Genomic DNA, 26,732 nt, shown 5'->3' with positions numbered 1-26,732 from the left:
ATTTTAAAACTTTATTATAGTATCCTACCAATAATAATTATTTGTATTAAAAATGTTTTCTTATTTCCACTGCACCAATTATAAACTCACAAAACCATACTACACATTAAAACCATACAATTTACAATTCCCACTTCACCAATTGTAAACTCATGAAAGGTGCTGGACACTGAACCCATACTAATTACTATTCCCACTCCACCAAGTATAACATTAGGGAAGGTGCTGGACACTGAACCCATACAAATTACTATTCCAACTCCACCAAGTATAAATGTAATTTTTACCCTGTACCCCTGTACCCAAAAACCCCAAACTGACCCTGAACCCTAAAAATACCCCTTTACCCAAAAACTGAAAACTTACCCTGAACCCTAAAAATACCTCTTTACCCAAAAACTGAAAACTGAACCTGAACCCTAAAAATACCCCTTTACCCAAAAACTGAAAACTGACCCTGAACCCTAAAAATACCCCTTTACCCAAAAACTGAAAACTGACCCTGAACCCTAAAAATACCCCTTTACCCAAAAACTGAAAACTGACCCTGAACCCTAAAAATACCCCTTTACCCAAAAACTGAAAATTGACCCTGAACCCTAAAAATACCCCTTTACCCAAAAACTGAAAACTAACCCTGAACCCTAAAAATACCCCATTACCCAACAACTGAAAACTGACCCTGAACACTAAAAATACCCCTTTACCCAAAAACTGAAAACTGACCCTGAACCCTAAAAATACCCCTTTACCCAAAAACTGAAAACTGACCCTGAACCCTAAAAATACCCCTTTACCCAAAAACTGAAAAGTGACCTTGAACCCTAAAAATACCCCTTTACCCAAAAAACCAAAACTGACCCTGAACCCTAAAAATACCCCTTTACCCAAAAACCCAAAACTGACCCTGAACCCTAAAAATACCCCTTTACCCAAAAACCCAAACCTATAACGTTTTAAATATAATTATATACTTACAAATACTTACGTTGTAATGGTATGCGTTGTAAAAGTACCTGCGTTGTAAAAACATTCATTGTAAATACATGCGTTATAATGGTATTTGCGTTGTAAACGTTTCGTTGTAATGGTAGTGCGTTGTAAAAGTTGCGTGGTAAACGTTGTATACCTTTAATAAATATTATTATTTCCTTCTTTATTATTAAATTACTTCCCACTCTATTCCCCTATAAACGCACAACCTGCTACAGGAAATAAAACATTTAATTTAACATAATTAGCAAGTAATCAATTAAATTAAATTAATTACCAATGAAATTTTAAATAATCAACAAATATTTTTTAATTAACAATTAATTAAATATTACTAACAATTAATAAATTTACATATTTAATGAATTATAATTAAATTACTTCCCACCCTATTCCCCTATAAACCCACAACCCGCTACATGACATATATTATTTAAATTAACATAATTACCAATTAATCAATTTAATTAAATTATTTACAAATTAATGTTTATATAATTAAAAAATATTATTTAATTAACAATTAATTAAATCTTACTACCAAATCATAAATTTACATATTTTATTAATTATAATTAAATTACTTCCCACCCTATTCCCCTATAAACCCACAACCCGCTACATGACATAAATTATTTAAATTAGCATAATTAGCAATTAATCAATTAAATAAAATTATTTACCAATTAAATTTTATATATTTGAAAACTATTATTTAATTAACAATTATTTAAATATTACTACCAATTAATAAATTTACATATTTAATTAATTATAATTAAATTACTTCCCACCCTATTCCCCTAAAAACCCACAACCCGCTACATGACATACATTATTTAAATTAGCATAATTAGCAATTAATCAATTAAATAAATTAATTAGCCATAACATTTTATATAAATAAAAAATATTATTTAATTAACAATTAATTAAATATTACTACCAATTAATAAATTTACATATTTAATTAATTATAATTAAATTACTTCCCACACTATTCCCCTAAAAACCCACTACCCGCTCCTAGAAATTATTATACTATTTGAATTAATTTTTATATTTATTAATTTTTCATAAATTTATTTTCAATATAAATAAATAAAAAAATAACATATATTTAATCATGACTGTCGATAACACAACTTTCGATATTCTTAAAACCGATATTTTGACTTTCGATATTTTTAAACTACTAGAAATAACGATATTTTTTACTATCGATATTACTTACTCGATATTTTTTCAATCGATATTTTTTAACATACATGAAAATCGATAAAAAATACATCGATATTACTTATCTCGACATTAATGCCATCTCGATATTCTGGAGTCGTTATTATGTCCAGTCGAAAATAAAAACTCGATATTTAGACTGCACACCGATCTGGATACTGTTTCACTCTGTGTGTGCAGTTTAAATTACTTTTTATTTTTAAAGTAAAAGCACTGTCTAGACATTGATACTGATATTGTTGGTTTATGTTTATGTATGTTTTGCTGTGTTCTTCGTTTGTAGCCAACACAATCTCCCTAAGTATGCCTTGGACTAATATGCTGTGTTACGATGAAGATCAAGAGATAAATGAGTGCTCAGTTTGGGTTCAAGGGATAAAACACTCTAATTGATACAATGGGAGTCCTATAATGCCTGGCAGCCTTATGATCCTACCGAGCCAGTCCTTACTGTTTCTTTTATTTTTACAAGTGTTTTGGTACTTACTTATCTGATTCTGTGGGCTTCGCTTCTCATTTTTCTTCCTTTTCTACTTTGGGGTTAACTCTTGATTGCGTTGGAAAACTCTGTTGAGGAGCAGAGAAAATATCCGAGAAGATACAAAGTAAGTAATTTACCCTAAAATAGATTACTGGTGGAATCCAGTACCTGCTGCACTTGGTGCTTTCTCCAGGATCAGCTCATGGAGCTGATGTTGGAAACTTTGCTCCTGGAACACAAGTGAACCAAGGGTAAAAAGGAAACGCAACAGGATGACGTGTTTACGACCGCCCTTTCCTCAACTTTTTGACTCCTCTTCACCATTGTCTTGGTGCTCCTTAGGGAAGGGTTCTGTGGAGGATGAATACGAGAATATTTATCAAGATCCTGAGTGAAATAATAATTCATACATTCACACATTCACAACCAGACTCTTACACTTGGTTCACACATAGTTAAGATTGCCTAGATATTGAAGGTTAACTACATAGTGGATTACATTATGGGTTGTTCTGACAAGATTCAGGAAGGCGTGCTTCCATCAGACCCTGTGAATATAAAAAAATTGACTTGGCTGTTTCTGGTTTCTTGTTCCTGGCTTGTGCACCTTTGCAGTCATGTCTCACAATTAATCCACACATGAGGGGTTTGAGTGAGATTTTGGCCTGTTGTGAGAGTACGGCAGCCGCATTGTACCTGGTAATATCTAAATCTTGCCCATTTTTAAGCTGCCTTCACTCAGCTTTGGTTCCTGTAGGTCCGTCAGTAGGCTGCTGTCCTGAACTAACCTGTCTTTACAACTTGTTGCTTTTTGTTCTCCTGACAACCATATCCTAATTTGGTTTGGCAATTACAGTTGTAAGCAGCAAGGGAAGACAGCAAAAGGCAGAGACTGGGATAGTGACTTACTCAATGTATTCTGGATCTTGCGGTCGTGTTTCCTAAGTTACATTCCATCTCTCTGACATGTAACATCGTCCATCAGCATGTTTTTGTGATCTTATTGCTAAAAAAGACAAATGGTAGCCTAAAGGGAAGAAAATAGTTGCAACATGTCCGCAGGTATCCAAATGGGATAGACAATATGGTATGAAATTCTGCAAGTTGCACAATGACATGCTCAGTTCAAGACTTGGAGGGAACATCGTTTAGAAGTTACAACAACAAATCCTGTACATTGCTTGCCTTTGACAATGTTGCAATCACACAATAAACCATGTACAACGGTCACACAAGTGGCAGGCACAAAAACTATGCCCATAGACTTCATATTGGTCCAGTAATAGTGACATGACAAGCCACCCTCACTTGGGCTAATGTTAGGGGTGGAGGAGAAGGTGAGCAAGAACATTAATTGGATGCACAGGGACATCAGTTAAATGCCAATGCTACTGGTGTTAGGAATGAACTCATCAACAATTAATTTTAGTACCACACACTCACTTCAATACACTTGCATTGCTATGGATTAACAACATTTATATTGCACACATGCTCTGTGAAGAGACTTCCATAAAAAATGACACTACTAAAAAAGAACATTCAAAACTGAAAATATATATTTCAATAACCCGCAAAATCATTAGAGGAATCCTGTTATCTCAATATTAACACTAACGCTACTGCTAGCTTCCCTATCGTACCTCCCACCGTAACCGTATTTGAAACCCTAATCCTGGAGAAAACATATCCATATCTCAAAGACCCCAAGAAAGGAAACCTATCACTACACTCGAACATTACCGCTAGCTGCTCGATGCCTACTCTAACCATTACCCAAGCTAATCCTTCACCCTGGCAGCAATATATGGCCACCACTCACACCCGAAAGAATCCTATAAAGGAAACCAATAACTACACTAACACCACCTCAAGCTACTCTACTTTAACCCCCACCCTAACCCAACCAACCCAGTGCCCAGTGAGCAACATTCTGACTCTACCCCAAAGAACCGAAGAAAGAGTACCTATTACTACAGTAATGAAACACCCATACTGCCATCTTAACCTTAACATAGTGACAACCAAAAAGGAAAGGAGTGGGGATTATATGGTGGCCTTTTTGACAGGCAGCTGTTGAGCACCAGAAAGCTGCAATGCATGGAGGCCTCATCAAGGCCCTTTGGGAGGTTCCCAAGGGGATGCCTGTGAAGGGTTTGTGGTGGCAAGGAAAGGAATGGAGCAGGATATCTAATGGGGTGCAGGCAACATCTGGACTTCAAGCTGCTTCAGCACAGGTTTGTGTGCTAGAGGTCAGAAGCCATTGTCAGCTGTCCTTCTGCAAGTTGGGTGATGAAGTTACAGATTGATATCTGTCTCTCGAGCAATTGTTGGCTAGCATCCTGTAGTACAATATCATGTGAACCATGCTGGTGCTTCCACAGGTGTGATCACCTGAAGGAGAGCATCACGCAGGAAGGGCAGTGCCCAGACAACATAGTTCTTCATTTGGCAAAAGATGTCAAATCTGGGCTTCTTCTTTGTATGTCAAGACAAAGCCAAGAGTTAATGGAAAGGGGCGTAGTCAAACCTTTTGAATACCCTTTCCAAAATAGTGATCTGAGCAGAGGATTCTATCTGAAGTTCCCTCTCCAAGATGAAGTTGGATCTTTTCTAGTGTTGTCAGTTCCTGTTTGAATCATACATAAAGAAGGCATTAACGAGTGATGGATGCCTTCCAATCCATTTATTCCCTTCTATTTCATCCTGTTCATTGCCCACTCACTATTTTTTCTCCATGATTTTACCTCCTTCACTGCTGTATTTTCATTTGGATATTATTCTAGATTTCTTGCTTGGCTCCTTCTTCTTCCTCTTTCTTATTCCCTGATTTCACGGAGAGCTTGGTGCTTATCTTATCTACTTTTGTATACATTTTCATCCTGAATCAATCAATTGTAAGATTGCCAAGGGAGTTTTTACCCTTGTATTCTTTTCTCCTAACTGGCACTCTCTTAGGGGAACACTTCCTGTATCTGTATATTTAAGCACAGGGCGGCACTGTGCCCAGTGACAGGAGCCGTCTCTTCAATGGGCAACCAAGGAGAAACACTAACAGATCTTATCAGCATCCATCTCTTGACATTATGGAGAGGGCTGCTTGAAATAAAACCTTAGCTCTGCTTGGAGGATCCCCGTCACCCACTACTTATAATATTGTAACATTGAACATTAACTAATTTCTTAACCTGTGAATAAATACGTACCATTAGCTATGGTCAAGGAGCCATGGATTATCACTGACCAGAGAGAAATAATATGTCAGTGTGATTGACCTCTGGGGATAGAATTTGTAATGGCTAGCCTCCCCACCCAGATCTGTCCCAAACCTGGACCAAGACCCTTGAAAGGAGTTCTGTGGATTGCCTGGAGGAGGAAGGAATGCTTGCTGAGGCAAAAGGGTCACTGGAAAATATCCCCACAGATAAATGCCTGCCTTGCGAGTTTATCAGTCCAGCTCTGGAGAAACTGGAAGTTGTGCAATGGTCTCAAACATCTTGAAAGCCTCTATAACCTGCCTGACCTATCTTGATGGAAGAAGTTTGCTTGCTGTGGAACAGGGAACTGGAACTATGCTTCTGCAGAAGAAATGTGTCTAGATAAGGAGTCAATTGGCTACTACCCTGGAGACTAAGGAGCTGTGCAGGAAATACAAAGAACCACCCATCATCGACAAAGATTATGCCACAGGTAAGGATCTGTTGTGAGCCAGCTTTGTCTCCATTACCCTGAGTATGCCCCTAGTTCCCCCCAAAGTATCTCAAGACTACTCAGTCCTCCCTCTGGTCTGAAGATGTGTTGGCAGGGCTACTAGTTAATGCTTTTATTTTATAAGCAAATTTTATTGATTTTAAAAAACATAGACAAACAAATCAGCCAATGCCCGGAAATCACAGATATTAGTTCATTCAGATCGTCACTGTACTCCCCAATCACGGACCCTCTAAAAAGGAAAAACATAGCCCCTAGCAGACGCTGTAATCCAGTAAATCGGGACCCTCCACAGCTCCCAGCCACTTCCCCCGCACTCTGCGATATTTCTTGGCACGCCACTTCGCTGTATACATGGCTCTTTCTTTGGTCGCACACCAGTCGCCGCCGCAATGACCCGCTTGGCCACCATCATTGCTGCATTGTAAAACAACTTGTCAGACCTGGACCCATCCAGCCCGTCAGTGATGCCCAGCAAGGAGTGACGTGGGTCATGAGGCACCTGCCAACCAAGTACCTCCGTTAACTCTCCCTCAATGGAACCCCAGAACTGCCCCAACCGGGGCATGACCAAACCATGTTGAGGAAATCGGTCAGGACGTGTTTGCATTGTGCGCAAGTCGCATCTGGGCACAAACCCACTCGCTGCAGGCGCAGGGGGGTGAGATATGCAGCATGTAGATAGTATAATTGGATTCATTTGAGTTTGGCAGAGACAGTAATTGTTCTGGGTGCCATAAGGGCATTGCGCCAATCCACATCATCTAGGGTCCTACCCAACTAGTTAATGCTTTTACGACTAAAATCTCACATACCAAGTAGAAATACATGCAGTGGTTGCTTGCAAATAACTTTAAAGTACCTTACTCATGCTAGTCTGTTGTGTCCACCTCAAGTGCCTTCAGCTCTGTGGGTTTTTTCGGGGTGGAAATAAGTCAACCATGTACAGTTGTTTCTTTATTGTGTACCTTACATATTCTCAGCACTGAAAAACTACAACCACAATCAGCTAAAGTTATACTCTCTTTAAGTATTCATCAGTGTGACTCAGAAGTTCCATTGTGTACACACAGGAGGACGCCGCTAGCTCTCCATCAGGCTCCTGCTCAACCTTTGACCTTTCTAATTGTGTCTTGGGATCAGCTTTGAGATGAACTCATCACTCCATTAGGCTGGTGGATGTGTTTGGGCCCCGGGAAGTCAAGGAAGAGCCTTCTGAATGATTATAGAAGGAGAAGCTGTGGTGTAGAGCATGAACACATTTCAGAGTTTTACTGCGGTTGACTACTATAGCACTTGTTAAAAGCTCTTCTCATTTTGCACATGCACAGAGAACAGAAGCAGGGGCCACACACAAACTACAAAGCTCACAGGCAGCGAGGACAAACCAAGATAAGGAACTCTAAACTTTATTTTAATGTTTATTAAAATTACTTAAAAATTAATTCATGAAGTAATAAAATATGAAATTATTAATTTTGTATGCTATTTGGACTACCCTACTCGTGTAAACACATTTCTGTGGTCTGAAGGATAATGGCCACTCTAAAATTTGGTGGGGTGCAGGGAATGGGATTTCTCCATGAAACAATTGATTTCCTTATGGAGAAAAAAGGTCAATTTGCAAAGGGTAGCCTAATTCCCTGTGCAGAGTTCTTCACTAGGGTGAAAAGGCCACCTGACCTGTCTTCTAGAGCACCTGGAAACTTGCACCTGGCACAGAGTGCCAGGTTTACTACTGGGAATGTGCGTGAACAAGAGAAAGTAGTAAAACTGCTCCCACATTTAGATGTAAATATATGGGTTAAGATTTACTTATTCTCTCATGACCCGCTCAACGTGAATATCCTCAGAAAACTTTTAATGTAGCTGCCCACGCAATTTTGTTTTGGCATTTATAGAATAATGGAACCTACTACCTGGTTACGCATGCTTTTGTATGTACAATCATATAGATTCTCCCTGTCAACTTGTTTGGAAAGTAAATTTCATTTAGTGCTAGAATTTGAGTGTTTTAAAACCAAAAGTGGTACAATATTTTAACTGCATTCAAAGAACTTAATATATTCAGTGACAATGTTATCAACTTTATGGATAGAGATGAAATGTGTCAAATTAGTACAGAATGCAAATACTAAGAATATCTCGCACTCTAATTAAATTGCAATTTTTATTTTCTAACTGCCTATATTGAAAAAGAATGCACATCTGGTTAATAATTACATTTTACATGGTTTCTGGAAACCAATACTAAATTTTTAATAAGCGTATGAAATAATCCTATAAATATCATATGGCAGACATACTGTTTAAAAATGGAAACAAAGTTGTACTGCACAAAGGATTTCTTATGTACTGTTCACACTGTAAATCCAACGACAAACACACTCACCGAGATCAAGGCATCAACTACATTTTTATTGGCATGTATTAATGACGTGATAAGGGTGCCACTCCTATGAAGCAATAAAAGGGAAGAAGGACTTTAAAGCATTCAACTTCTTGGCAGGCAAAACAATTTCTGAGTAGCATAGGGTAGAAATAATTGGGAAAAAAGGAAAAATCATAATATAATTATAAAGAAAATGATGGACTACTTGTTTTACCTATTTTGACAGGATCGAGATGTTTACTTAACTGAAACATACCTAGGCACAAACCTGAGACTGTACCTTCTTTGTTACCAAAGGGACAGTGTTTCTGTCAAAAGCAATCATATGTGTTAAGACATCAAAAATATGGCATGAGTGATAACTTTTCTAACCTAAAAACGATGCTTGCGTTTTGTGTCACTCGAGGGATACTGTAGTTATGCTGTGTAGCGTAATGGGCTAAGCTTATACAGTACATCACTTGTTGCGAACACTGACAACTAACCAAAGGCGTTATATGATATTTTTAAGACAAAACGTCTGGTGTTACTATGACTAGGTTTCAATTTTATGGTGACCTGCAAATGTATACCAGATTGCAGCAAGTGGTACTATATAAATTCATTGCCCAGAAAATTTGAGCTGCTGAGCATTGTTTAAGAATATTTTAAATACCTTACCAATTCCATTTATGAAACATTCATGGGAACTTTGAGGGCAAGATCTGCCATGTTCCATTTTATTGGCTCATAGCAGGTCCTGAGTCACAAAGGTAAACTTACACTTTTGTTTAAGATTACGATTGTTTGCTATTCACAAAGGTGTTTTACTAGTTGTTATGACTGCGGAGACACCGCATAATAAAACATAGGATTGTCCTGTGAAGATACTACTAGTAAAACACCTCTGTGAATAGCAAACAAACGTAAACTCACCCAAAGGTGTAAGTTTAAATTTGCAAATTAGGCCCATGATATTTGTATTTAGCTAGGCATCAATGACACACCAAGATTTCTTTATGTATAAAAGCAAAAGAATCTGCTTTTATAAAAAATAAAAAATAAATAAAAAAGCTGTGTTTCACAGTGTGCCATCATATAGTAAATTTCAATGAAAATTAATATTTGTATTACTACAAAAAGTTTGCTAGTTGTTTTTGAAATATCATTTGTGCAGCTTGACAATTCAAATTTTGTACTTCCCCAATATGATGAGACAAGTATTGTAAACCTATCTTAAGGAGCTGCCTGCAGAGAGTACCATAGAAATACCATAATATAACAAGCATCTAATAGGAATCGCCTTTGGGACCTATTGACTTTGGCTATTACTGTGAGTGATGATCTGCGGCATCAAGTGAAAAAGCAGAATGCATTTTCCTAGTGCGGTGCAGCACCAGAAAAAATATTTTAATTAAAAAATATAAATGCACAATTACATTTCTGCTACAGTCATTCTGCTATTGCATGCACGAGTGATGACGTGTGTGCAAGTGTCAGACCACATGCGCAAGTCAGTGAAATGACACAGGTGCCATTTGCTTTGTCTTTTAATTACTGATCCAAAATGAGACACACCAATTGGATCTGCAAGTAAATGAATTAAGATTTTTTAGCATGAAAGCATAAAAGAGCAAATGGAAGTGGAAAACCACATGTTGGAATGAAGAACATATGGTGCGGTGGGAGAAACACATGAGGGAGAGAGCTAGAAAATATATAAACTCTCAAGGAGTTCTTCATCAAAAAAAAAAGGAATTCCTTAAAGAGAGCAGTCGAAGGACAGCAATCAGCCACACCTAGAGGAAGTTAAATAGGCTATGTTTTAGGTGAGGAATAACACAAGATGAACAAGGAAAGCAATCAAATGAGAAGCAAGCAAATGAAAGTGACAAGCTATTAAATGGTAAGCAATGGGCGGGATAAATGCCCACTGTAAGTTCTCAGAAATCCCACAATAGATATTTTCCAACAAGACATCTTGTTCGGACTGGTAGTCAAGTCCTAAAAAGTTGTGGTAACAAGGGCCCTTTATAAACGGATCTACACTATTTCAAAACTGTTATTAAGTTTTTGAAAATGTTCAGCGATGGTTCTCCATCCCCCCCCCAGATACCAAAGAGACATCAGTATTTTGCGCCTACTTCCCATTGTAGAACACCATTCTCCAGTGCCTGTTGTTGTGTAGGGTGACCAACTCAATCCAGGTCGCTAAGAACATGATCTTCAGCCATAAAGTTTTAATATAGAAATCACTGATTTCAGATATTAGTCAAATTTGTTCAATGGAAGCAAAACAAAACTACAACACCCAGAATGCATGAGGCTAGTACAGGAATGGAAGCTGTAGTGGTCCAAAGCGAAGGGGTCAACCTAGTCTTTGGATAGGAACTTTACTGACTCATGGTCTGTATTTGGAATCCTTGATGGCTTTAGTATTGCATATGCTAAGGAACAGAGAATGAAGGTTGTGCATAGTAAATAGCACATCGGATCGCATCACTATGGGCAACTAAACAGGACTATACCCTTTACACATCATGGAGATTCACCTAGTGCCTAAATGTGAATGACAACCTACATTAATAACCTTCATTACAAAGCTCTGCACAGCACTCAGATGTCTAATCCTTCCTATTTATGCTGATACCTGGACCTCTCCCTGTCCGTTACTCTTCTATCTCTAAATCCTAACAATTCAAAGAGGAATTTGAATCTGGCTCTCAAAGAATTACCATATTCCACTATCTTGACATCCTAATCTAAACAAAGAGGAATCCTGCACCACCAATCAGACCCTCCAAGACATTTACCCCATAACCTAGGCAGTGCATTTAACCCACAACATCCTCCTCATCTTGATTGGGACAAGACTACAAGGAAAATGCCACACATTCCTACCCTTTCCCTACACATCTCGACTGCGCCCTTGGAAGATACTGTCCCAATTCCTGGAGCAGTAAATATCCCAAACATTCCTCAATAAATCCCCCCCAAAAATTCAAACACAACCATTGCAAACAACTTCCAGAAAGACTAAAAGCAGATACCTACTACAGAGTGAACAACTGTATTCTGAAAGCCAACTTCATTTTCGGCACAAATGTCCTGCAAATTGGAGAAACATTTTCATTCTGCACCTTCACATCACACAAACAATTACATTTCCATATGAAACCATACTCACATCCACCTCCTCCCAAAGCTTTAGTGGAGAGGTCTCCATTTCTATCTTCAGAACAAAGAACATACTAATCCAAGCATCAGACCATCACCTCACCATCTGTGATTCACACTTTGTCACTTCTCACCTCATTAACATTAGCAGGTCCTACTCCTAACCCTTCCTCCTCCCTTCCTCCCTTGCCTGTCTACCCTCATCCCATTCCCCTCAAGGACTCCTCTCTCACTTTACCCTACTCTCCCTCCTCCCCCTGTCACACACCTTAGTCTAGAAAGTGTCAGTTCAAACCCCACTCCCCCGTACATTCAATCACCCTGAAACACAAATACTCTACACGCTCACCGGACAAGATAGCACCAGCTCAACTCCCAATATTGTACCCACCCAACCCAAACAAACCCTCCTTTTCACTCACTTTGATGACTCTGCCCTTCCTTCTTTTGAAGATTGTCTGTCCACCACATACTTGGGACACACTGCTGGTTTACACGTCCACATAACAGATAGCCTTCTCGGTACTCTTGCACTGTGCTTGAGTCAAATAGAATAAAAACTTGACTCTTTTGCTGTAGACATCTCTCAAACAAAAAGCAGCCTCATGATCCAGGCTAAGTTGTCACACAACTCTGCCCCATGAATAGAGAGATGGTCTCCCGAAAGAAGATCTCCAAGGGACAGGCGACACTCCAGCCTAACCTCTATTACCTTGATCTGGTGATCACACAGACCCTACCAAGCTCTCAATCCCCTATCCTCATTGGAAGCAGAATCACTTAGTGAATCTTACAGCACAAAAACCCTGCATGCCAACCCTAAACCTCTCTCCAGATTCCTAGTAATCTTGGCGACAAATCGATTGCCTCATGCCAGACCATCACCCAGACCACCTGCTCAATACGAGTAATCAACAGAGACCACCTGAAAATAAATCAGTAGATATTCCGATGTTGTTGGAATATATTCAGTGTGTTAAAATACCCCTCACACACCAAAAGGGCCATTGGTGTCATGCTTCATCATCGGGGTCTTCCCGCCCCCGCTGCGGGACGGGGCAGTGCTGCGACAAGCGACTACGCCGGAGCACCTTTTTATTGTGAGTGCTATGTGAGTGAAATGAGGTGAGTGTCAGTGGGGTCAGGAGTGATACGAGTGAGATTAAAAAATACCTGGCCTAGTGTTAGAAAAAACTATTTAATAGGCACTGGCTGGTATCGTTAAAAAGGGTGAGACGGAGGGCAAGAGCGGGTTACTAGTCTTGCTCTCCTGTGTGGGTCAACATGTTTCGGGGCGACATGCCCCTTCGTCAGGACCGGGTATATAGATCCCCCTGTCACTCACTAATGTGCTCCCACAGGTGGAGAGTGTAATGTATTATCAATGTGTGTAGATAAACTTTATAGATACACGTGAAAAAGCTAGATCAGAAATACTGATGATATAAGCCTGAAAGGATAAGAACACAGGTTTTAGAAAGAGCGCGGATCCCAATGCGCTTGACTAATGAGTACCTGTAAGGAAAGAAAATGCAAAAAAGGAAAACACACTTATAGGCTTTTACATGGCATGCCAGAGGGTTCTTGGGAGGGCCAGGTTGCCAAATATAGTGATCGTGGGAAGGAATAGACACACATGTATACACATGCAACATAGTAGAGCACCAGAAACTAGCAGCGAGATGTATATTCATCAAGATACATACTTTTGAAATGAGGAGGCAATGCCCCATGAGCCAAGCTGGGCGAAGGGTACAGAGGGTCCAACTGTGGGAAGGAATGAAGAAAGGGGAAAAAAGGCAGAGATAGTATTGCTAGGACCTAGAGTGGCTACATACACTAAATTGATCAGAGTAGTGTATTCTAGGTCGGTTCCATCGGCTATGCTGTACTTACTCAACCCCCACACCTCAGTGCGTCCTCCTTCGTCAGTGGCTTCCGTGGTAATGGTAAGCCGGGGCGGGTCTTTTTATAGTCTGGCAAAAGCTGGATGATTGAGCACTGATTGATTAACTCGATTCCGATGTGAGCGTTCGGTCGAGTAGTTATGGCAGGTAACCAGGGTGGCCATTGTTAAATGTCCGAGGAAGGCTGGGCGGAGGCGCGTTTATTGGATCACTAATAGGATATGGATGTCCTATTGTTATGTTAGATCGTAGTAGGCAGGTTGTATTGATAGGTAGGTAAAGTATACCGTTGTCCGCGCTGATGAGTGTTCCGGCGTCTGAGCCGACACAGGAGCGCATGCGCGGTGAAGCTCAGTCTAGAGTTTTCACTCGGCGCATGCGTGGTGAAGCTCAGTCTAGAGTTTTTACTCGGCGCATGCGCGGGGGAGAAGCGTTCCTTCGCGCTACTCGGTAGTGAAGGTTGTGGCTACATAGGAGGTTCCCTGGTATTATTCAAAAAAGGGGGGGGGAGGAAAGACCAAATAAGCAGCTTTAGAAAAGACCAAATAAGCAGCTTTTGTTCTTACTGAATAGCTGCAGAACAAGGGGAATATATCTGATTTCTAGTCATTGCAAACGTTATACAACACCATGATATGCATATTCACAAATCCTGTTTCCCATAAACCAGCCTGCAGGTTATTGAGTTGGCTGGAAAGGAAAAGGATTATTGTACTTTCATTTGACACTGTGTTCATGTCCAGATTCTGCAAACAGGCGCTCACATGGTAACTGGGTGGATCATACCCTGAGTTGGGACCAGGGAATGTCGTCGTTCAACCCTGTTAGGTGGGTGCCCAAGCGGTAAACCCAACGTTGTTCCTTAGCAAGAAGGTCCTTGTCATTTCTGTAGGCTTCTATGACTGTCCATTTTAGGTCATCCACACTGTGACCCATTGTGGCATAGTGGGTGGCCATTCTTGTGGTAGTCTTTTTGCAACGTACGTTGCTGCGATGTTCGCCCATCCGTATTTTGACAGGCCTTGTGGTCATGCCTACATATTCTTTCTTACACGGGCAGGTGATCAGATAGACCAAGTTCCGGCTGTTGCAGTTAGTAAAGGAACGTTGTTCCCATGTAGACTGGTTGGAAAAAGTAATATTCCGACTTTTTTGCGTGTACTGGCAAGATGTGCATGAGCCACAAGGGTGGTGCCCGCCAATAGTTGAAAGTTTTGAGGGTCCCTCGTTTGTGAGTTGTTTTGGTCTCGTGTGGACCAGCAAATCCTTAAGGTTCTTACCTCGCCTGTGTGCAAACATGGTAGGGCTTACCTTCCATTTTAAATTCTGAATTGCATTAAACATTAGGTCTAAAGTAATACAACTCGCACTATGAGGAGGCATATCATGGGCACTAATCCCCATCTACTAACTGTGTTAGAAAGGGATTGACATCAAAAACGTATTCCTCCTAGAAGCAGGCATAAAGTTGAAGCAAAAATGTATTTTGCCCAAACCTTTGCAGCTTTGATGTGTGTGCTGCACCATCCAGTGCACATACAAAGTGGCAAAGTGTTGGACATTTTCAAATCATAGAATTTGCTGCTGGAAGGGTATATTTGGTGCTGTTGTGTTATCTTATTTTCAAGCAACACAGTTCATCTCAGCAACTTGGGTCACTGCACATCGTAAAAAGTAGGTAACCTGCCCCTTCGTTTCTCCGGACCAAGCTCTCTTAGCATATAAGGCCTACTGGTATGGAGGACATGTGACTCCTACACCATATAAACCTCATTGTCTTAAGTAATATTTCCAACAAATTAATTTACACACTTGTTTATCTCATTGCATCTGTATAATATGTTTTGTGATGTAAAGCGCTACGACAGTCTACATTGGGATGAATAGCTCTGTAAAATAAATGCATGTAAGAGTGAGGCGACGGGGAAAAGTAGGTTGGAGGGTGGCAGTGAGGAAATCCAAAAATAAAGAGATCATTAAAGTGGTGCAAACAAAGTTTGTGGCACCGGGCGTCACCGATGTTAAAGGTGACCATGCATATACATATGGAGCTTGCAACCAGCTGGGAACTAAATGTATCAAAATCAAGCATCAAATCAAACCCTTCAGAAAGCGAACTATTCCTGATTGGCACTTGTGATGTAAGGTTCAAGGCAAAACTCCATTATTTTGTGAAGACGAGTGTATGATACCCGTACACCCGCTGCATGTACATAAAGCCAGCCATGCTGTGTAAATAGCTGAAGTTTAGCCTTGTGGCTGGCTGGTTATGAAAGAGGATTAATGTTATACTCACACACTTTTTAAGATGTGTTATATTCCTATACATGTTTATCCTAGTAGTAACTATGCAGGTATAGATTCTTCCAGGTTCTATCTCTGGATGATGTTGATCGACTGAAAGTGACTTTCTAAGCAGGGCTAAGAGAAATTATCTATGTGCATAATTGGACGAAATTTCAGAATAATAAGGCAACATTAAATTATGCTAAATTGCTTGAAATGGAAACCTGACATTTAGCACTATATTTTTAGTTTGAAATGTAATCTTACAATAGTTGTTGGTTCCAGGACACATTTTGTGCTAATAAAAGTGCAAAAAACACAAGCCATGAATGTCAGTCTTTCCGGTCATTCAAACACATGTACTAATGATCCACAGACTCCGGAGCTTTCCGTTAGTGTGTGCGTCGGTGGGAAACTGACAGTCATAGAAGTCATTTAGGGGTCGCCGCTGAGACCCCTAGATTGACCCTTGTGATTCCTGGCACTGGCTTTCGACCCATGGCATAAGAGGTGGCAAAATTAGTCCCAAGAATACAGTTGCGACTTCGCATTCCTTATTTTCTGCCCATTTTGCATTGCACTGATAGTTAACACTACTCTATTATTAACTAATAGGGTGAATATTAAAAATTGGAGCACAGTTAAGTGGACTGGGAGCTTTGGTGGGAGGTGCGTAAAGTAATAATAGGTTTAAATGTATATTATGTGTGTGCTTCCGAGTGAGATAGTGTTTATATGAGAGAGAATAGTTGTATGTGTGCGCAAGTATGGCTGTATGTATAAGCGTGTGTGTGATTAAAAATAAGTTATAGGTAGTGAATGAGACTGCATGAGATTAAGGCACAGATTTACTATTCTTTGACACAGGGCAACATTGCACCAAGGTTTCTACATTATACATTCCTTTGAGTCACAGGGAGAGAGTAAAAATGCACCCTATCTTATAAGATACGGGGCATGTTTTCACTCTCTGTGCGCTGACATACGTTTGACAGCCATGCGCCAATGCACACGGCCCTGTGCCACAATGCACAATATGTCTGTTCTCTGAAGGATAGCTTTTGTACTGGAAGGAGTCCCACTTTTCACTGCAAGTTATTAAAACGTTTCTCTTCCTTATGCCTGCCTCAAGGAGGCGTATGCTTTGGCGCATATTCCTGTCTGCCAATGTTTATAGATAGGGATTTGCATCAAAAACCATGGGAGGGTGCCTGGAAAGGCCCATGCATCACCCATGGAACACCCCCTTAAAACAAAAGAACTCAAAGCAGTGAATATCACAACTTTGCATTACTTTGGGATACTATCAAATGCAAATTCTGACACTTTACACCGGGTTTGTGTCCGAAAAGTGATGCAAACCCAGCACAGAGCATTATTAATTCTGGGCCAGAGTGTCAGTAAGTATGAGTGAGCGGCTATTAGTGAGATTAACAGTGAATGCAAGTGAGTGAAAGAGAATAAATTAGAATGATTTTAAGGTGAAGTAAGAGAGGGTGAGTGAATGAATGTGAGTGTGAGCAAGATTATGAGATTATGTTTGCGCAAGAATATTGAAGGGAATTATTCTCTTATACAGATACTTAGGGCCAAATAATGGTGCTGGCATAATTGCAGCATTTCTTAGTATGGCAAACAATTGTGACAAAATACTGGCACTGGTACTCTCAGGGTAAATCTTGGGATAAACTGCACCACAGTAAAATACTGGTACTAGCATGGTTGAGGTAATTCATGGCATATAGGATGCCCGTGGGAAAATATTTGGCATACTTAAGGAAATTCTTGGCATGTGTACACCAGTGGCAGAAGGCTTGTACTAGAAAATGAGGTAATTACTGGCATAAAGCTGGGCAGCCTGACTTACAGGAGTTTGACAACCATGACCAAATGCCAGCCCTGACATACTGATGAAATCTGTGACATAAATGTCACCTATGGTATATGGATGGCGTAAATGGCAAAATGCGAGCACTGGCATATTTTATGCCATTTGTTTTACATAAGAGAGCACCCATGGAATATGGGGCACCCATGATAAAATGCCGGCGCTAGCACAATGGAGGTAAATTTTGACATATGGGGCACCCATACCACATTTTGAAAAAAATGGTGCCATCTCATGAAGAACGTCAGGTTTCATTGCATGGCACACCATTAAAGGATTTGAATATTTAATGAGCACCCTTTCAGCGCCCATGGTATTTTAGGAAATATCTGTGACAATTGTGCTTTAAATTACACCATTTTATCCCATTCTTTTCACTTTTTTCTCGAGATAAACCCAGAGAAGAGGTCTGTCTTACTTACTTTACTCACTTACTACAATCAGGCGAAGTATTATGCCCCAGAACTTTTAAAGATAAGGTCAGCCAATAATATAGGTGGAATCTAAAACTGATCTTTGTCTGTGTTTTGGTGTTTTACTAATACATGCAGGTATTATGATATTTTGTCAGGGTCAAGGGTCATACAATGTCACTTCCTACAAAGTCATTAAGGTCAAAGGGAAGGTGATGTCACTTCCACTACCCTTGGCATTTTGGTGAATCGAAACTCATGCTGACAGACTTCCTGACCTGAAATAAGGTGACCAGACCATCAGTTTGACAGACAGATTACTCCGTCACATTTTCAACCGAGTACCCTGTGCTCTGAAATCCAAATCATTCATATGTCAGAAGGTAAAAACTTTGACCAAGATGATCCGCTTGGTGAGTCTGACCTCTACTCCACTTTGGTTGGCCTATAATATCGCCACGGTCTTAGTCAATAACACATTGTTGTTTTTCAATGGTACTTTACAATATTGTGGGTGCCGTCTATTTTAAAAATTCAAATGTTGCGTCTCAAGATCCTCTTACCCAATCTTGATGATATTACTGTATTTTTTGCTTAGCAACTGTTTCTCTTTTATTCTGAATTGGTTTGTGAATTTTATTATGTTGTGTTGTTTACTTTAAAAGTGTGGGTAATGCTTCAATTAACACACATATCTCTGTGCATCGCCTGCTGCTTGTAGCCTAACTACCTAGGGTTGAGCAGAGATTCTTTTTGAACTGTGTGTTAACCTGACCAGATCGTGTATATTAAGTTGGTAGGGGACACCCTCTCCCAAATTAATAACCCACTTTTGACAAGCAGAAATTCCAGAAAATAAGAATTGCACTTTTATTACAAATTTTGTTAGATCAAAGTGTTGAACATGGCCCTGGGATTATAAAAGCTATTCTGAAGGGGCCTACCATTGCAGACAGGGAAAACGTTGCTTGTTTCCCATGTGTGTGTGAGTTCTATTCGAAATTCATACAGACGTTTGCAGCTAAAACAATCTTTTGGGAAAAATGAAGTTATTTGAATGAAATTAGGATTGTGAGGGAGAGTTCGTGGTATCAAAAGATGATATTGTTTCATAAACGTTCTGAAAGCATATATCTCCAATGTCGAATCATGGATAACAGTAGATTCCAACAGACACAGTATAGTAAAGTTGCAGTGCTCACCAAGAGAGAGGGAGATCTAAACATAACAATTGCATTTCATTCAGGACGTTACCACAAGCTGAGAGACAGCTCTCATGAATTGAGAAAGAATTGTTGGCTTGCTGGTGGGTCATCAAAATGTTTAGCTGTTTCACGTGAAGGAGAAAATCCACATTAGTCGCTCATCACAAACCTCTGATTTACATTCTCATATGTGATACAGACACAAATCGTATATGTTGTGCTCAAAGTTGTTACAATACCTTTTTGATATAGTGCACATCTAAAAGGAGAAAAATGTCATGGCTGATTATCTTTCAAGGTCACCGATTCAGTGTCAGGACATTCTGTCAGGGCATAATGCTGAAGAGAGCATGACTGTTGTGATTGAAGCACTACGGTTCAGTGGGACGTCACAAGAGGAATGGTTTCATGCCATGAAGAATAATAAAGATTTTGAACGCAGTGGAGGAATGCAGTAAACATGCATGGCCACAAAAGATATATGCTCCTGTTCTGCTGAAGACGTTTGTCAACATTGCTGATGATTGATCTTTAGAAGGGACAATGCTGTTGTATGGAGCCAAGGCTGTTCTTCTGAGTGGATAATGGAAAATATATTGATTTGGGTCTGCCTCCTGATCAATGCCAGGTCCCTCTGCAAACACACTGTTGAAGTCTGGGACACCATCTCCACCCTTACCTCCGATGTGACCATTACAGGGACCTACCTCACTCCAGAATCTGCCCCAAACGTCACCACCGCAACTCCCATCGGCTGCATGATGAAACACTGTAAATGTACCTACAGACATGGGTGGCATCACCACCAGACGCAAAAAAATCAATCACTTACACCACCACTGTTGACGATAGTACACAATTCATGGAACACATGAACTTCCAGCTCCACACTGATGACAAACCACCATCAAAGGTGCCCTAGCCTACAGTACAACGATCCAGCCTCAATGATGCAATTGCTGAATTAATAAGCCTGCTCCCCATCAAAAATGAACACTTCGTATGCCTGGGAGACCTCAACTTCCACCTGGCTAATCCCATAAACACCAATTCCACCAACCTCTTGGAATGATTGGACAACATTGTCCTCAAGCAGCTGGTCACAGACTCAATGCACAAAGCAGGACACATGCTGAACCCCGTATTCACGTCCAGCAACAGAATCAAATACAGCTACACCACAGAACTCACCTGGTCAGACCACTCCGTCGTTTCACCATCTCCGGACCTTACCGGCACCGCCCCCAACCGCAAGGTCACTCAGCTCCAATGGACCAATACCCTTAGCATCATGCAGCCCTTCGTCACCACAGACTTGAACTAGGCTGTAGAGACTCCAGACTGCAACTATACAGTACAAGAACTGCCAGCCTTTCTTTTCTTGAGATGGACTAAGTGCAGTAGGGTTTTGAGTATTGCCCCCTCAAACTCCTGATTCTTAAGGGTAAGCCATAGCTCCAGAACTACTTGTCAAAAGTATGTACTCATGCAGAAGGAAGGAAGTGGGTGAGCATTGGAGTGGATTGACTAATAGATCTTGAGGGAGCGTTGTTAGTAAGGCATGAAATGAAATGAAATGAAAAGGGGTTTTATAAAGCGCGACTGCTGCCCTCGGGCGTCCAAGCGCTGAGAAAGAAGAATAGTGCATCGTGATACAGAAGCGTAAGGTTAGTTTTGTTTGGTGAAGAGGAAGGTTTTAAGCTGCTTGCGGAAAGATGACAGATTGGGATTGGATCTTAGATGTAAAGGGAGCGAGTTCCATAGTTTGGCGGCGTTAAAGGTAAAGGACCTACCTCCAGCTCTGGATCTCTTAATCCGAGGGGCTACAGCCAAGAATGCATTGGCAGAGTGAAGTTGTTTGCTGGGGTGGTAAGGGGAAAGTAGAGGATGATTAATCTTAGGGCCAGATTTCCAGAAGGCCTGGTGGGAAATGCACATGGCCTTCAATTTGATTCTCTCCCTGACAGGGAGCCAGTACAGAGTCCTCATCGCGGATTCTACAGACGCTCTTCGTGGGAGCTGAAGCAGTGTGCGTGCCGCACAATTCTGCATCCACTGGAGTTTTTGCAAGATGTACTCCGGTGCCCCTAGCTACAGGGCATTTCTAAAATCTAGTCGGGATTGTATTAAGCCTTGTACCACAACCTGCTTGGCTTCAAAGGGTAGGAGCGGAAGGATTTTCTTCAGCATCCTGATGAATCCAAAGCAGGTCGCAGATGTCTTAGTTGCTTGGGTGTTAAGGGTTAAAGATTTATCCAGCCAAACCCCGAGGCTTTTTATGTTGTCTTTCGGGATGGGCGGTGTACCCAGGCTGGTGGGCCATAAGAGGTCGATGGTAGACAGAGCTGGCGGGCCGAGCAACATAAGCTCGGTTTTGTCGCCGTTAAGCTTAAGGGACGATGTTGTCATCCAGTTTTTAACTTCTTCCATGCAGGTGGTCAAATTGATCTGAGCCATTTCACAGTTCTTTTGAGCGAGGGAGACCACCATCTGAGTGTCATCCGCATATGTGATGATCTTAATACCATATGGGTGGACAATCTCAGCCAGCGGTCTCATGTACACATTGAATAGCGCAGGGCTCAGGGACGATCCCTGCGGTTTGCTTGAGGAGAAAGAGTCACCATCAAAGACTTGGAATGTCCTTCCGCTCCAAAAAGGATTTAAACCAAGCCAAAGCGTTCCTCGATACTACAAGATTAAGCATTCGACACAGCAGAGTTTTATGACATACCGTGTCGAACGCCGCACTTAGATCGAGGAGGATGACTGCTACTGATCCTCCCCGATCCAAGATCCGCCTAGTTTCCTCTTTCACGGCTAACAGGCCTGTTTCCGTCCCATGTTTTGGGCGAAATCCTGTCTGGGAGACATCGAGTAGGTGGTTATTCTCGAGATACATTGTTAGATGGGAATTAATGTATTTCTCCAGGATTTTGCTCACCCAGGGTAACAGGGAGATGGGGCGGTAGTTGTTAAAATTAGTTGGGTCCAGGTTAGGCTTTTTCAAAAGTGCTCTCACCATAGCTTGTTTCCAAGTAGGTGGAACACTACCTGTGGTTAGAGAGATGTTGAGAAGCTCCATCCGGGTGGGAAGAATAACTTGACTGGCTGCAACCATAGTGCATGGAGGGGCGGGGTCACATGAGGAACCTGACTTTACTTGCTGTATCAGTGGTCCTAGCGTTTCCAGGTCAAACAGGGGAAAATGGTCCAGGGTTGTTCGGGGGGAGTGATCAATTTCCATAGGGAGAGAGGGTCCATTGGTGGGGGGCTCCAGGACTGTGACCGCAAATGAAGAGTACATTTTATTTATTTTCTGATAGAAAAATTCCACTAGATCATTGCAGCAGGAGAGTGGGTTGTCATTGGGGAGCATGGGTGGGGGAAGTTTGGTGAGACTTTTAACAATTTGGAAGATCTCTCTCAGTTTTGATCTGGCCTTCATGATTTTATCACTGTAGTAGGTAGACTGTGTCGATTTTATTGCTGATTTGTATGCTCTAATAGCCTCTATATACATGGATTTGTCTATGGTGGCATATCCTAAGCGCCACTTTCTTTCAAGCTTCCTACAATGTCGCTTTTTTGCTCTTAACTCCTCCGAGTACTATGGGGCTGTTTCTCGTGGCCTTTTTAAGCTAATTTTTCTAGAGGGGAGTATGGAGTCAAGTGACTTCCGGATCCAATTGTCGAATTCCTTGTTATCTAGTAGGGGATTCTGGGAAAATGAGGGCCTGGAGGCTGCCAGGGAGCTGGTCCACTGTTCTAATGGGAGCCTGGACCAGTTTCTCATCTTTCGCGGATTAGGAGTGCAGGAAACGGGTCTATGTATCGACCAGATAAGAGGGATTAAGAAGTGGTCTGTCCAAGGAAGATGGGTAATGGGACCAGTCTTAAGTTCTACACAGTTGCTAAATACAGGGTCCAGTAGATGCCCTTTTATGTGCGTTGGAGCTAGCACTAATTGCTCCAGCTGAACTGCCGCCAAACTTGCAGTCAGCTCTTTAACCATGTTGTCTGAACCGTTATCGAAATGGATATTGAGGTCCCCCAGCAATGTAAAATTGGAGGGAGACGTAGCTAATTCTGCTACAAAGGGAGGTAGTGCAATACGAAATTGGTTCAATGGACCTGGGGGGCGATAAATAAGGATCCCTGAGAAGCAGTCGTTGGAGGAGAATTTGATAGAGAAGGACAGACTTTCACAGTCAGGAATGGTGTTCGAGGTGCAGTGGCATGAGTATTTTGCTTTATAAATGATTGCAAGTCCCCCGCCTTTTCCCTGGGCGCGGTCCCTGCGTGCAATTTGATAACCAGGTGGAAGTGCTTGCACTGGGTCGGGTTCGGAATCAGAGGTTAGCCAAGTTTCGGTTAAAAAGATAGCATCGGGGACAAGTTCGTCCAACAATAGTGAGATTTCCAAGCTATGCTTCGTTAAAGACCTACAGTTTAAAAGAAACATTGTAAAAGTCTGTAGGTCGGCTCCCTTCTGAGTGGCGATGAGTCTTGCATTGCAGTGTGGGCAGATAGTGGGTAAATCCAGGGGATGAAATGGGTGGCAGCAGCTTGCTCTCGCAGGGGGTCTTAAGGTATGAAGGATGCCCGAGCTGTAGTGCTTCCCCAGGACCGTAGGAGGACCAGGGGTTTTGGCCCCTGGCTCCGGCCGGGCGCGGATGGGCGCAGACGGGCTTGCCTTTGGTGCGCCTGCTGCGCCCGCCCGCTGCGCCGTCGGTGTGAAATGTTCATTTTATAGTGCTGGAGGAGGGTGAGAGGAGGGTGGGAGGCAGAGAGCGACTAGTGCGCTAACCAGGTCTCCCCCCAAGATTGCGGTACCCTCTCTGCGAGCGCGTCAGCGCCGAGTCCTCTTAGTGGGGAGCAGGGTTTGCAGATCGCTGTGGAACCGGGTGCAGTAAGTTAAAATTTAATTACATGCTTTTATAAGCAAAAACGAAGCAAATACATTAAAGTGACAAACACAGTTTAAAAATGAATGTTAGCAGGCTAGAACCCCCGGCTTTCCGCCTCAGGGGTGAATGAATGCACAAAATCTAAGCGCGCGAGCACCTGAGCGCGATTTAAATATCAGGGAGGGCGGGAGGCAGCGAGCGACTAGTGCGCTAACCAGGTCTCCCCCCAAGATGGCGGTACCCTCTCTGTGAGTGCGTCAGCGCCGAGTCCTCTTAGTGGGGAGCAGGGTTTGCAGATCGCTGTGGAACCGGGTGCAGTAAGTTAAAATTTAATTACATGCTTTTATAAGCAAAAACGAAGCAAATACATTAAAGTGACAAACACAGTTTAAAAATGAATGTTAGCAGGCTAGAACCCCCGGCTTTCCGCCTCAGGGGTGAATGAATGCACAAAATCTAAGCGCGCGAGCACCTGAGCGCGATTTAAATATCAGGGAGGGCGGGAGGCAGCGAGCGACTAGTGCGCTAACCAGGTCTCCCCCCAAGATGGCGGTACCCTCTCTGTGAGCGCGTCAGCGCCGAGTCCTCTTAGTGGGGAGCAGGGTTTGCAGATCGCTGTTGAACCGGGTGCAGTAAGTTAAAATTCAATTACATGCTTTTATAAGCAAAAACGAAGCAAATACATTAAAGTGACAAACACAGTTTAAAAATGAATGTTAGCAGGCTAGAACCCCCGGCTTTCCGCCTCAGGGGTGAATGAATGCACAAAATCTAAGCGCGCGAGCACCTGAGCGCGATTTAAATATCAGGGAGGGCAGGAGGCAGCGAGCGACTAGTGCACTAACCAGGTCTCCCCCCAAGATGGCGGTACCCTCTCTGCGAGCACGTCAGCGCCGAGTCCTCTTATTGGGGAGCAGGGTTTGCAGATCGCTGTGGAACCGGGTGCAGTAAGTTAAAATTCAATTACATGCTTTTATAAGCAAAAACGAAGCAAATACATTAAAGTGACAAACACAGTTTAAAAATTAATGTTAGCAGGCTAGAACCCCCGTCTTTCCACCTCAGGGGTGAATGAATGCACAAAATCTGGAGATGTGGAGTCTGCATGTGGAGAAGTTATAGCTAGACTGTGAAAGTGAAGGAAGCAGGGTATGGGGCATGTGGAATTATGCAAGTGCATTGAAAGATGGACTTGTGTGACTGACTGAGGTTGAGCCACAGCTGCAGGGACAGATTCTGGAGGCACTCAGACAGTCTCCTCATAAGGTCTCTTGAATGACGGGAACCACACGTTGAAGGCAGGATACTGCATCAGTATAGTTGTCTGTAATGCCCAGCAGAGAAAACGTAAGAAACAGCCATCTTTGAGTGGAGCCAAAGGTCTTCTTAGGGGGATAAAGCGATAGTTATGACAAGCTTCATAATGGTTAAGCACTATGCACAGCCTCCATAAACAACATCTAAAGTAGAGTGTAAAACAAACATCTTTACCTTTATGGAGCCCGCTGGTACTGTGGATGAGGCAAATACAACTGAACCCAGGCATAGTACTTCTGAAGACCATTCACAACTTAGCCCTGTCTCCAAATTTGTTTAGAGATAATTGATAAAAATACTTCTGCCAGAGACATGGATATTCGACACATTATAGGGTATAGTTCAATCACTGGAGGCAAGAGTGTCACTGCCGTAGAACCAAAGTTTTGATCAGAAGCCCGTGGTCGGAGCTAATGAATGTTAGGGGTTAGGAGTACCAAGGCTGACCTAGTGTTGATTCCTCTTCATGCCTGTTTCATCTACCACCAGACACTCCCTGCCCCTTTATCTCACTCTTGCAGGTTCTTCTCCATCTCAGCTTTATCCCTTTGTCATTGTTTTTACTTCTTTATCTTCCTTCTTCTTTCGTCAATTTGTGTTTTGCTCACTCATGCTCTTGGCTAAATTGTGATTAAGAAAAATCACTGCTGGGCCCCAACTGCAATCACTGGCTCAAATTAAGCACTGCTTAGAGTACCACCAGAAAGGACTATAACAGGGTCTTAAATTTAAACCCTTTTGGATTTTGATAATTTTAAGTCCATCGCCTTGCCAAGAAATATGGTCCCCTCATGTGCACAACCTTTTTTCAAACTAGACCTCCATCTACAAGCA

The sequence above is a fragment of the Lissotriton helveticus genome, chromosome 2_1 (assembly GCF_964261635.1).
Source record: "Lissotriton helveticus chromosome 2_1, aLisHel1.1, whole genome shotgun sequence".
Lineage (NCBI taxonomy): Eukaryota > Metazoa > Chordata > Amphibia > Caudata > Salamandridae > Lissotriton > Lissotriton helveticus.
This window is presented reverse-complemented; position numbering follows the sequence as displayed.